This window comes from Colius striatus, chromosome 17 (genome assembly GCF_028858725.1).
Source record: "Colius striatus isolate bColStr4 chromosome 17, bColStr4.1.hap1, whole genome shotgun sequence".
NCBI lineage: Eukaryota > Metazoa > Chordata > Aves > Coliiformes > Coliidae > Colius > Colius striatus.
The window spans coordinates 13,553,120-13,565,757 of NC_084775.1; the positions used below are offsets into that span (position 1 = coordinate 13,553,120).

The 12,638-nt window shown below is 48.5% G+C and overlaps 1 protein-coding gene across 5 annotated transcripts in view; it reads left to right on the forward strand.

Annotated features, from left to right (window-relative positions):
- Positions 1-1,979: 1,979 nt before the first annotated feature.
- PITPNM2 (phosphatidylinositol transfer protein membrane associated 2) overlaps positions 1,980-12,638 on the forward strand; it is a 137,010-nt gene continuing 126,351 nt past the window's right edge. For 4 of the 5 annotated variants that reach the window (XM_062009551.1, XM_062009547.1, XM_062009549.1 and 1 more), the window contains exon 1: positions 1,980-2,283. The gene's annotated coding sequence lies outside the window, so the exon portion shown is untranslated. Of the gene's footprint in view, positions 2,284-2,916; positions 3,104-3,935; positions 4,134-12,638 lie in introns of those variants that run through there. The other variant, XM_062009548.1, reaches the window with a different exon arrangement.

Genomic DNA, 12,638 nt, shown 5'->3' on the forward strand with positions numbered 1-12,638 from the left:
AATCATATTGTGTGGTTCAAATTCTGTCCTTGTTCAAGATGTTTAGCCACCAATGATGTGATTATAAGGCCAGAAGAGCTGTCATCAAGGAAGCTGGTAAAGGTCTGATTCTAAAATTAGAGTACTGTGTTTCAAGATATTTGAAGCACTGTCCTACCCATGCACACTCTTCTGGCAGCCTCTTGTGCCCTGGGGTTTCTTTTAACACAAGATCAGGGTTGGGGAGAAAGGGCTTATTTACTCATTCTCTTATTTGCTCTGTAATGTGGAGATTGGGCCTGAATGCTTGGAGATAACTTGCTCAAATAGATTCCAGGTTCCATGAACAGATCCAATGTCAATGCTATTTCATATTCTTGTCCTTTTTACCCAGCCAGGGTTGAGGGGGGAAGAAAGGATCTTGACTTCCCTAGGCAGCTCTACTATTAAGCTGAAGAACTTTTCCCACCATTTTAAGTTATGAACAAGCCAGCAGCACTTTCCCAAGGAATCCATCACAGGGACAGATTTCATGAGTCCACTAATGGTCTTGCACAACAGCACCAAGCAGCAGCATTTTCCTGACAGACACAGAGATGAGGAGGTGAATCAGTTCAGCTATTGCACTGCCTTTCCTTCTGCCCTCCCTTTGTGTCCCTGCCATTCCTCCCTGTGCTGTTCACATCCATGTACTCTCTTCATTACATCCAAAAAACTGAACTGTGACTCAGAATTTATTTTTTAATCAAAAGTCCTCCTCCATCTGTCAGAGCTCTTGAGGCTGTTCCACTTACAATGTAACACTGAGGCGAGGGGAAAAAAAAAGGTGGAGTGTTGCTCTTAGCACAACCTTTTCAAACAAATGTATGGCTTGGGGTGACCTGTTCAGTATGGTGCCTTCGGCCTCATTCTTCAGAGGGGCAGAGAAGCTGCAGTTCCAGATTAAAGCAGCGGGAGGCTTGAATGGTCGGTGCTTCTGAAAGCCTGAGCTGGAGCATCAAAAGTGGGGCACGTGAAGTGCCCGTTGACGGGGAAAACGTGACTGCACTTGCTGTGTACTTTGCTGGCCGCTGCCTTATTTTTCCTTATAAATTCCTTTTAAATTCATTCCCCTTAGCACGGGCAAAGTGCCTTGTTCCATACTTGGGGACAAATACGGGCTTCCGCAGAAGTGTGTGTGTGTGTCCTCCACGGACTTTAATCATCTTCTCTTGCAGCCGCGTAGGCATTTATCGCCTCTCCCCATCTCCAAGGCTTTGCCAGGAGCCTCAGGCTGGGTGGTGCCCCAGACTGCCCTTGCACGATGCTCCCAGGCAGAGTTTTCTTGGCGATAAGAAGTCATTACAACTCCTTTGGAAAAGTAAATTTCTGTTTGTCTACATCTCTAAAAACCAATCCACGCTGCTGAGTGTGGAATGATCCCGGGCTTAACAAGGCTGCTGCCTGGATGTTGCACCTGAAGAATGGAACATCTCTGCTGCATCCTTAAAAAAAACACTCAAACTACAGCAAACTGACAAATGTTTAAACAGCGCCTTTTCCTGCTGGTTTGGCGCTTCCTTTCCCTCCTCGAGATTTCTGAATTAAGTGTTTGCTGAACACTTTGCAGAGATGTAAGTTTCAGGAGTAACCAGCACGGCTCCAGCCTGCAACTCTTCTGCTGTCGGGGGCTGGGATGGAGCAGACACGGGGCCGGGGCTTCACCCCTCGCCGTGGCAGCTCCGCTCGCTGCCCGTCCATGTTTCCCGCAGGAGCGGGGCCGTGCGCGGGGCAGCGCGGCAGGAGCGGCCGCGGCCGGGCCGGGGGTCGGCCCCGGCGCCCCGCGGCTTCGGCCCGGGCGTGCTCCCCGGCGCGGCCGGCAGGCGGCGCCCCCGTCCCGCCCGGCCGCCGTGCGGCAGCGCCGGCCCGGCGCGGGGAAGGAAGTGGCGGCTGCCCGCGGCGGTGGGCACGGCTCGGGCGGGCGGATAAAGCCGCCCCGCCGCGGCTGGGGCAGGGGCACGGGTAGCGCTGGGGCTCTTCGCTTTTCCCTTCCTCCTCCCCCTGTGCCCTCCCCCGCAGCGCGGAGCTGCGGCGGCCCGCCCGCCTCGCCTTTCCCCCCGCCTCCGCCGTCCCCGCGCCGCGGCAGAGCCGGCGGGCGAGGAGCTGCCTGCGCCCGGCCCACCCTCCACCCTCGCCGGGGATTATGCCAGCGGAGCGCGGGCATGTTGGCAGGCAGCGACTCATAGGCAGCGGCAGGCGCCGAGCCGCGGCGGCATCAGCAGCAAGCAGCAGCGGGAGCCGCGGCCGCTGCGCCGGGAGCAGCCGGTGCGTGGTGCGGGGACGGGCGGGGGGCGACGAGGCCGTGTGGCCGGGCGGGGGGGCGGCGGGGCGGGCCCGGCACCTGGCGGCCCCCGGGGCTGGCCCGGCCGTGCCCCGGCGAGGGCGGGAAGCGCCGCGGGCCCGAGGGGAGCTGAGAGGGGAAGGCCGGGCCCGCGGGGCGGCCGCGGTGGCCGCTGAGGGGCCGGGGCGGCTCGGCGGGCCCTTCCCCGGGGCATCGGCGGGCGGCGGCGGAGGAACGGCCCCCGTGGGCCTCGGCGCCGGCGGGTTCCCGGCCGGTACCTCCGGGCGTTCCTGCGGCCTGAGCGAGGTCGGGCTGCCTCGTCCCCGAGCGCACCGGCGGGATGCGGCGGCGGTAAAAGTTTCCCGAATAGAGGAGTAAATGCCGGAGAGGGAGAGGTGTGCGGGTGTCCGGGCGCTGCAGCCATAGCAGCACGCTCCCAGGTGGTGCACACAGCGTAACGAAACACTCATCGCCGTGCTCTCACAGACCCTGCTGCTGTACTTACGAGGTTTGGTTGTGTTACAGCCCCTGCTCCCCCGTTATTCCCTTTCGTGCTGGCAGGCTGTAGACGGCAAACATCTCCGTGCTTTGCCCTCGGCCGTGGTTGGAGTATTGGTGTTTGACAGCCGGGGTTGGGGCATCTTCTGCTCCTGGTGTTTTGTCAGGGCAGAGGGAGCTTTTTTTGGTAGGTCATGGCTGGAGCCACAGGAAGCCGTGCCAGGAGCCTTCAAGTGTCATACATGTGAGTCCAGAGCTGACCTGCCCCTAGTAGAACCCACAGCCCTCCTTGACCTCCTTCCCCAGGTACGGTATCTCTCAGGCTTGAATTTGAACGAATTCAGCTTTGGCAGAAGCCCTGGGTGGAGACTTGTCATGTGGTGGGGAAAGTGCTGGCCCCCAAGCCCCTCGGACAGGACCTGGCTGTGAGGAGGAGCCGAAAGTCCTGCTCAGGAATGGCCTCTCTGCCTTTGAGGAGCAGAGGGGTGCGACCTGCAGTGGCCTTGTCCAAGGAATGCCTCTGACTCATTACAGCTGAGCAAGGACCTTGTGGTCTTTCAGGGCTCAAGACCCTGCTGTGGTCAGTGCACTGCTGGGTGGCCGATTGGAAGTCAGCTGTGTTCCTGGGGCAGTGCCTGCCTTTGGGAGGGCAGGAGAGACATTTTCCCCCTTTAGAAAGAGCAGAATGCCCTTTCCTCAGCTGGATGATGGCTGTGAGAGGGGATCCTGTCTGCTGGGCCTGGCAGTCCTTTCTGCTGGCTTCTCTGAAGGGGCCCTGCCTGGTGCTCCCCACCAGTCTTGGGCTCCATTCTGGAGTATGCTGCAGCCCCACAGCAGCAGGCTACAGCGTGAACAACTTGAGTTTTTTGTCCAGCTGTGGGCAGGTTAAATGACTCCTTTCACTTCCTCCCCAACCCCTCTCATGCCACTGAAGCAGCAAAAGCACAGAGGAGTGCACTGCGGTGCTGATTGGAGCATCACTAGCAGAGCCAAGAATGGGGAACCCCTCAGAGCAGCACTTGTTCAGTCAGCCACACAGTTCAGTTCTGTCACGTTTCATGTTAAAATGCCATGGCTGGGGCAAAGTTTATTTACATTGTGTATTTAAGCAGGTAACAAAAGTTTCTTCCTGTGTTAGTACCCGCTCTAAAGTGAGAGCTTCCATCTTCTGTGTGCTCCGTGTGTCTGGAAGCAGCTAAGTGGGTAATGCAATGCCAAAAAACACCGTCAGTCTTTGAAGACGTAATCTGCGAGCGCTCAGCTCTGGACATGACAGCAGTTCAACAGGACAATGGTAACAGATTAGTCTTCGTGGACATCAGGACTTGATTAGGAGGTACTTTGATTGCATGTCGAAATATCTGTGGCCTGTAGGACTCCTTATCCTCCCGTTGCATACTAATTCCCTCTCTGTGCCCACATCTTTTTCGCTCGCGCTGTATTTTTATCGCGTAGTTTATTTTTGTCATGACTGTGTTGTGCTCCTGAGTAACACAAGAAGTCTGACTGTGTTACATAGTTCAGCCACTGGCTCCTGAGTGATTTTTTTTCCACTGTTGAATAGGAGTCTACTGTTTGTAGGGCAGCCTTTTTCCCGACCCTTGGCAGACCTCGTGCCCGTGGTGGTCAGTACCTCACTGTGTAGGTGGTTATTGTGACAGGTAACCAGCCCAACGTCTCTGCCCTGAGCTGCTCAACACTTGAAATGCCTCCTTAGGATATGCAAAATAAAGAATGGCCAAGCATGAAAGTGTGGTAGCAGACTTGTCCTGGCTCGCTGTTTTTCACAGGAATGCTGCTCTGTGGTCCTTGCAACATGTTCTGATTGTGGCAGCATCTCTGAGAGGGAAAGAGAAACGAGCGAGCAAGGGCTAGAAACGCAGCTTGTTGTGCTTCATGCTTTTGATAGAGCAGACTTCTGGTAGGCTGCTGGGTTTCATTAATCATATTTAAGTTTCTGTCACTAACTTTTAATTAAAAGCATGGTTGATACCCCTTTAATGAATGTACGGATGTTAGCCATCTTCATGCATAAAAATGCTTTTTAATTCCCTTACTATTCCCTTTATGGCCCTTAGATGCTTTTGTTACCATTTAAACAGCATACAGTAGCAGCTGTTTATCTTCTTAATATAACTTTTTCTTGCATCTGTGTTCAGGAAACAGCAATGGTTTGAGTAAACAATTCCCTGCTATCCTTTAACGGTGTTTTCTAAACTAAGTCGTCAGGAAGGGTTGTAACTGGTGTCTGAATTGTGCACTCTGAGGCTTTTGCTGACAGTAGCCTTTAGCCTATCGTAACTCTGCTAAAACATAAGCACCAGGAGCAACCAGCAGCGAGGTGGCGAGGAAAGTGAGAAGCCCTTGACATGTGGCTTTTGATTCTCCTGAGCTTAATGAGGATCTTTTCCCCCAAATGATAACTCCTTATTAAAAGATCCTTCCTATTTTGGCTTTGCTTCTGCTGGTGTATTTCAATACATTTGTCGCTTGTTGTGCATCTAACAGCCCGAGCGTTTATTGTGATTTACCAGCTGGCACGTGGGAGTTTTATCTAATCTCTCATTTTAGTTGACAGCAACCAGTTTGGAAAGACCTTGTCCTGATTTTCTTTTCTCTTTTTGTTTTAATACAAATTCTCAAAACTTAAACTCTCAGTGGTGTTACAGGGTTTGGAACTTAAGTAAATAGTCTCTTTTTAGTCACAATTTGTTACTGCTTCTGCAAGTTAGCCAAACAGAGAAGGAGCACATCCTTCAATCAAGCTGACTTAAAGTTCCTCCAATTATTCCCAAACAGCTTTAATCTACCCCTTACATACAAATAAAAATCTTGTCCTTCAGTTGCTGTCTTGGCAGCCTGACTGGAAAGCTTCAGAAAATGGCAAGTGAAAGCTGATGCGTGCTCCTGAGCGTAGTTTAACACATACTGTTCATGCATATTCACAGTATTGTCCTGCTCTTGGGCCAGCAGGATCCACTGAGAAGTGTCTGGGGTTTTTTTTCTTTTGCATGATGTTTTTCTTTTTAGGCTCTTATTTGAGAGATGTGCCTCATTTCAAGAGAGGGGAGGAACACACATCAATGGTTTTCTTAATAGCCAATTCCTCTAAATGGTGAAGATGCCTTCTAATTTCATTTCCAAGCTGGCCAATGTAGGCAGTGATGCAATTAATATTTCTGTTTAACTCCCCAAATTAGCAAGATATGTCTAAACTGAGTTTTGAGGCCGAAAGCGTCTTATAAACACAAATGCTCTGTAGTATTCTGTGTGAATGGAAACGGAGCAATGAATGTGGGAGGAGGGAAGGAATAAACCACTTTGTTTCCTGGGTTGTCGAAAGAAATCCAAATGTCACAACATTGTACTGGGGCAGAGGAGTCTGTGTGAACTCACCCACGAACTGAAGGGGAATGTGGCTGCTCTGATCGTGGTGTCCATGCCAAGAGTCCTCCAGAACTTGAACAAAACAATGAATGATGTTTAGATGTTCTGAATGTAAGAAGAACAAAGCAGTTTAGCATGGGGCTAACTGGGATCCTGTCACTTCAGGGGATTTTAATCAGCACAATGCCAAATCAAGATGCAGAGCTCCTGGAGTCACCCTTGTGCTTTTTCAGTAAGCAAGGGATTTCACTAGTGTGCCTGTTACAAAGGTGGATTTTCTAATGAAAAATATCCCTAGAAACTCACAGCAAGATGCTGTGATGCCACTGGGGAACTCAGAAACCAGGTGGTGGAAAAGGTGTCTTTCGTTTTGAAGGGTGGTTGTGGGGATCCAGGGGACCTCCTGAGAGATGGCAGTATCTGGAGACACAGCTGCTTCCCACTCCTGCAACTTTTCTGGAGTGTTTGACATAGGGTCAAGCTTCAGAGAGGAGCAGGAATAACAGGTTGCTTTGGTGAGTGGAGATAAATAATGACTGAGCATATGTGGGTGCAGGGAGCTGCATCATTTGCTATGAAAAAGCAGGAAGAAATCCAGTAAGCTTTGGGCTAAAGCCTGCCTTGGAAAGCTTGGAGATGCCAGAAAGGAGGTGCTGGCTCTGTAAGGAAAGACCATCCAGATGGGGAAACTTGGTGCCTCTTACTGAGAGGAAAACCAGCCTCTCCTGTGTGTGACCTTCACAGAATCATTGTGGTTGGAAAAGACCTTTAAGATCATGGAGTCTGACCCCTCACCTCACATTGACAAACCCACCACTAACCCATGGCCCTCAGCACGTCACCTACATGTCTTTTAAGCATCTCCAGGGTTGGAGACTCCACCACCTCCCTGGGCAGCCTGTGCCAGCGTGTAAGGGATGGTAAAAAGGATACAGTTCCTTCCATATGTAAGGGACAGTAACACGGATACGGTTATCTTGGGTTTGGTGTCTGACACAGCCCAGGTCAATGAACGGTGAGGAAAGCTCCAGCGAGGCTGGCAGGGTGCTCTCAGCTCAGGAGGGAGGGTGTCGGGTCACTGCTCTGGGTGTCCTGGGGCTGCTGCCTGGCAGGAGGGCACATACCAGTGCTCTGACTGCGCAGCCGGTGCCATGGAGGGCAGGAGCTGGGAGCAAACAGCTCAGCTGATTAAGGAGAGTGCTGGGTGGAAGGCACAGCTCTGGGTAGGGGCATGGGCACCCTGAGCAGGAGCTGGATCTTCCAACAACTCCGCAGCTAAGGCTGATCTTCAGCTCCTCACTGAACTTGTACCCGAGGACTCCAAAGTAGATTATATTTTTCCTTCTGGCTTTTAACCAGCCTTCAGCAAATCTTGCTCAAACGGATTTGAAGAGCTACAACATCCAGGAATCTCTGTCCTTGTGGACTTTTTTCACAAACCCCTCCAATCCTGAGCACTGATTTTGGATGGTGAGGACTCTGCAGAGCTTTTACAGCCCTGCCCGTGTTGTGTGTGGACGGCTGAGACCGGGGACTGTTGTGACATTGTAAGCTGGAGCCTGAAAACTCTCTTCTGGAGGAAAGCAGTTGAGCTTAGGTGAGTTGGACCCACTTGATGAGGAAACCATCAGGGAAATGACGAGTTTTTTACAATGAGGAAAAGTGATTTGCCACTAACAGCTCAGTGTCCCGTCAGACACCAGACGCTGGCATTTCTACTTGGGCCTTTTCCATCGCTTTCTATGGCTCGGTCGGGGGTGGGGGGAGCAGAGGGCTGGACAATCCAATAATGAAACAAGGGAGCAGAGGGCTGGACAATCCAATAACGAAACGAGGGAGCAGAGGGCTGGACAATCCAGTAATGAAATAAGGCAGTTTGCTACTAGTTGGTCACTGCATTATGACTTGGGAAAGAGAATAGTGAATGAACAGCTGAAAGTTTCCTAATTTGTCATCAGGGCAGCGATGAGGGAAGTTAAGTCTCATTTATTTGGACTGCCAACACTTACATAAGCTTCAGGACACTGATTGAAGCCTATTAAGTGGCTTAACCCGCAGAACAATGACCCGAGAAGGCGTTCCTCTTGATTGGCACATGGGCTAATTGGGAGGGCGGGAGTGTGCAATCACCTCAGCACTGAGAGAGCTCTGGGGTGAGGCTGTTATCAGCCTGCTTTGGAGCTGGAGATATTTGCATGACTGTTGACTCTGGATATGTGGTGGGGCCTTAATTCTATTATGTGCTTGGAAAGGCTGTGGAAGGATTTCAGGCTTTTATAGTACAGCCGTGGTAAAGTGCAGTTCAGCTTCTGCTGTGTGGTGCGTGGGTCACTCAGGAGCCTGTGGGATCTGAGGCTTGTTGGATCACTCTGGGGCTTTTTTCAGCTCATTTTGACTTGAAGTCCCAGTTACCACTCCATGGGGAACCCTGAAGGGCCATGGGCATTTCTTAAGAGGTAAAAAAATTAATGGGCTGCCATCAGCCACTAAATGTTTGGAATGAAAACAATTTAATATATATATTTCTATCTAGACCTTGTGTAGTTGTTTTGTAAATGTCAGAAGCCAGTTCAATGGAATTAACTTTACTTGTGATTGTAATTTGTTACAAAATCAATACCACAACTTAAATAATCCCCTCCTAAAGGTAGAAACACTGCAGAGTGCTTTTCTCTTTGTGGGCACCTTACCTATTTGAATGCTACTCTCTTTTTTTCTTTCAAAGAAGGAAATAGACATTTTATATTTATCATGTCAGATGAAATTGAAATCTAAATATTTACATCTTTTCGCTGGATCTGAGGTTGAGCACCAGGTGTAGGCGTTGCCAAGCTGTTTAGTTGTCTCCCTCACTGAGTAGGTTGAATCCTTTGGGGTGGTGGAGAGATGGAGCCTCGTATTTCTGTCTATTATCTCCTAGCCTCTGCAGCTGGAAATACTTCCCTCTGTGGGTTTGGTGACCTGGCGTTATGTTCAGAGGGTGTTCTAGCCTAAACATGTGTTATCTCCAGCAGAATGCAGTTAACTGCAAACTGTGAAACTGGAGGGGGAGTTCAGGATACGAGTATGTAAATAACTTGGAGATATTTAGTGAGAAAGAACAGAAGGGGGAGGCAGGCAGGCCTCTCATTTGCTTTTTCTCTGCCATCCCCATCGCCTTGGTAGCACTCTCTGTGGCTTTCAGTGCTCTTTAACAAGGGTGGAGGGTGGCTTCTGTTTTAAACAAGGGTGAACCAGTGGCCTGTGTCTGAAATGTTGCAGGTCACAGTTCAGTAGGAGAGACAGGAAAATCTATTTTTACTGTCTCCAGTTTTGCTGTCTTCCCTGCTTCCAAGTGGGCTGTTATTTGTTGAGCAGAGCTTGCACGGTGCTTTTAGCCTTCTGATCCCGCAAAGCAAACCGAGGGAGAAGGAGAAGAGCAGATAGCTTGTTTTGTTTTCCTTCTCTCCCTTGTTTTTAGGCATCGTTTATCCAGACTCTTGGGACCCATTATTTCTGTAACCTGTGTCTGGATTGTAAAATACTGTTCCAAGTTTTAACTTCACAGATGGTAAACGTCTTCCATGAAATATCCTCAAAAATGTGTTTAGCATGGACACGATGTGTCTCTTGTCTATTTTGGGACTACAGAATAATTTTTAATGTTGGCTTTTGCTTACATTTAATGCCTATAAATAGGCTTTTCAAAAAGGCACATTTGTCTGATGTGCTACCTTTGTGAGAGGGAAGAGCATATTTGGGTACAAGCCTACTTGAAGGATTAAACTTTTTAGTACAGCTTCTGTGTATTGCTCTGGCTTCCCAGTTTTAATCTGTCATTTTGTTTAGAAGAGCCAAGAGGTGGTTTGACTTGCTATGCTGAGGCTGTTCCCTTTGGTATCTCCACTTGATGCTCTGCTCAGGGAGATGGTAATGCTGGAAGTGTAGCGTCACTGTGTTGGGATGTGGGGGGGAGAAAAGACTCTGGAGTGTAAAACTTTTCAAAGTTATTGAGTCTTATAAATTGATTTCTAACAGCAATAATGAAATTAATGCAAAGCTGGAAGGAAAAGTGCTGTGTACTTCTCATAGGTGCTTTTCCTTCCTGCCCTTCAGTGAGACCTGAGGGGCCAAGAGCCAGATCTGCTGCATCTTGTCTGCAAAAAACATCTGGGTGCAGAGGACGGAGGGGAAAGAGCTGCCTTCCTTTTGTCCTTCTTCATATGGTTGCCCCAGCAGAAAAAGGAGCTTGACATAAAGGGGAGATTTCATTGGCTAATGAAAAGCTAGATTATCAAAGGTAGATAAGTTAAGAGTTCTTTTTACCCCCCTGCTCTCTTTTGTTGTCTATCTGTAATCTTGCTGAAAGAACTTGTCTTTTATTTCTTGTTATCAAAGTAGAACTGGAGGAAAGAAAGAGGTAATGTTTTATCTTAGCCGATGATTATTTTTAACAACAGCTAAACTATTGAGAGCATTTTTATTCCTGGTTTAAAGGATGAGTATAATTTGAGTTTTAGACCTCCCATTCTTCCTAAATCAAGTTTATGGTACCAGCAGCTAGGAGGGTAAGCTTCTGATCATAAACTTGTTTGGAGTCACTAAAAAAACCCTCTTGAAATCATTCTGACAACTGTTTGAGAACCACCCTCTTAATATTCCTATCAAGTATTCTGCAGAGATCTCTTGCAGCAAACTTGTAGATCTTGTAGATATCAGTCTTTCTGGGGTGTTTCATTGAACTTGCTGGTAATCTTCCTTGAAGAATGCATGCAGATAACCTTTGCAAAGCTTTTTTCACGTTTATTTTTACATGGAAACTAATGACAACTGCTTGTGCTGTGCTGGGAGAGTGCAACCTGTTGGTGCTCCGAGCACCTTGCAGAGAAGAGAGGCTTTTTGCTTTTCATTGGGTTTTCTTGAAGTTAAATCTCTCTCTCTCACCACAGTTTCTTGCTTTATGTAGCCCGGGTGGGTATCTCTGGAGCTGCTGGGTGTCAGAGGTGAGGCATGCCCAGCTTGGCACAAGTACAAAGCAGTGCTGGGGATGGTCCCTTCGTGCACAGATCCACCTGGGAAAAGGCAAGGGAGACTAGCAGGTGCTTGTTGAAGCTTTATCCCTGCAGTCTGTGTGGCAGCAGCTGGCCCGAATTGCCTGGCTTGGAGAACTTGGGCAGTCACTAAAGGCAATACAAACACAGGAACACGCTACAGAGCCCAGGGGCTCTCCCATTACAGAGCCCATTGCTGTTATCATAAGGTGTTCCAGCTGGAGGTGGAAAAAACAGCCCTTACACAATTTCTTTATCTCGAGGCTGGCAACGAGTGCAGAGTGAGTGACATATTTCCACTTGACTCATCTGTTGTCAAAATGGTGACACCCTTGAGTCACATTAAAAATGAGCCCTTGTAGCTGAATTGGCCATAATTCTGGGGAGAGTGGAGCAGGTGTTTGTTGTGCTTTTCAGTTTTGTCCTTGTTAAGAAAGTTATTTTCCCCTCCTTGAGATGGGATGAAATTGATTAATGCTACCTTAATGCTCTGGGTTAAAAATAACAGGAGAGCCTGATTTAGGTGGAATGCAAGATGTTAGCTGTAAAGATGTTCAAATAACCTGCTTTACAGCTATTTAAAGCCCTAAAAATAAAAGATAACAAAAAAATGAGTGCCCAGTAGCCAGATGGTTGGAGAAGAACACCCCACGATCAATGAGGCAATATGTAAATATTTTTGATCATTACCACAGTACTGCTGTGTTGAAGTGGAAAATCAGAGTGCTGTGCCTTGGGACTCCTCATTGATCAGCAGATGAGCTCTGAGAAAACAGAGGAGAAAAGCACAATACTGAGCATTATTATGGATTGTGAGTTCGGTTGACAAGGACAGGCTTCCATCAAGGTCTATGGATGGATTTCAAGCCCTTTTTAAGCTTGTTACTGAGACATGCTGTGTTTCTTCCCTGGCTGTCAAGTACTGATTAAATGGTGTATTATTTCGTGAGCTGCTTTATTTAAGGTGAAATACTGCATAGTTGACTAATTTGCCTGTGCTAATTGCCACATTTATATGGGAAAGGGCAAGGTGGAAGCTGATGGAGAGTTCTCTGCTTGAAAAATACCTAGCTGGAAATGACTGGAAAGTCATATAAATCAAATGGTTGAATTAAAGTAATTTTGGAGGAAAAAAAAGTCCTCCTAAAAGCAGACTGTAGAAACCCAGGCTGATTCACTTAGAAATCTTTGCAGGGGTGATAGCATTCTCATGCATAAAAGATGAAGTGCCTTTTGCATACACAGGTGCTAAACCCACCAAGAGGCCTTTTCTCTTTTTTTTTCTCCTCCTCCTCCACTTTTTGTGTTCCTGGAAAAAACACTCTTGTAGTGATAAGTCTCTCAGAGGGGAGTTTGAAACTTGGTTCTAAATAGATGCTTGTAAAAATAGATTTTTAAGATGAGAATTTGTAACTGCCCACCTC